Source organism: Crocuta crocuta, unplaced genomic scaffold (genome assembly GCF_008692635.1).
Source record: "Crocuta crocuta isolate KB4526 unplaced genomic scaffold, BGI_CrCroc_1.0 scaffold301, whole genome shotgun sequence".
Lineage (NCBI taxonomy): Eukaryota > Metazoa > Chordata > Mammalia > Carnivora > Hyaenidae > Crocuta > Crocuta crocuta.
Window position 1 is genome coordinate 1,934,320 of NW_027527544.1, and position 985 is coordinate 1,935,304.

Here is a 985-nt window from a genome sequence, read left to right on the forward strand (position 1 = left end):
CTTGCCGTGTTTTGTTCTTTGGTTGTTGTGTAAGTTTCTAAACGCGTATTTCTATTTCATCTTCTTCCATGGGGGATTGGAAGCGGGCACCTTCCACACTGACACACCCCTCTATGCACGCTCTCACCCCACCGAAGTAGCCTCGGGCAGTATAAAAGCTGAAGGGTTATATTTTTTTTATGGACATTTCAGAAACTTAAATCAATTATCATGAATAGCATGTATTGTCGGCCACAAAAATAGATGCTTCACATTATTTCAGGCTAGAGGCAGAAAGATTTCAGCAGTTTGCACAAGTCTGAATGCCATTAAAACAAACAAACAAAAAAAAGGAAATGAGCATCGATTCTTTCCTTTGTTGTTTCTAATGAGCATGTATTCTTCCCTTCCTTCTTTCTCCTCCGGACTGAAGGAACTCAGGCTGGAGAAGAGATGACACCATACCATGCCGTCATCCCCAGGCCCCGGTTTGTACTAAAGTGTGGAATCCTTACACTTGATTACAAGAACATTTTAGCAATAGGCACAGTATAGATTATGTGCGATCTGTATTTTCCTTCTGATGAGGTCCCTAAAAGAGAAAAACTGGTAAAAGCATGCGTTGATCTGTTCCCAAAGAAGTAGATCTAAAAAGCCCCCTCTTCTCTGTAGAAAAACCTGTAATGAGGACGGAGATGGCATTCTAACTATATGCGTTTATTAGCCTGAACATACGTTGGCGCTTACAAAGGGCACTGCCCCACACCTTCAGATAGTTCATCTTCAAAAGGTCAACAGTTTTAGGGTCGCCTGGGTGCTCAGTCGGTTAAGCGTTGGACTTCAGCTCGTGTCATGATCTCACGGCTTGTGGGCTTGAGTCCCGCGTCAGGCTCTGCGCTGACAGCTCAGAGCCTGGACCCTGCTTCGGATTCTGTGTCTCCCTCTCTCTCTGCTTCTTCCCCACCCTCTCAAAAATAAACTTCAAAAAAAAGTTTTTTTAAAGGTC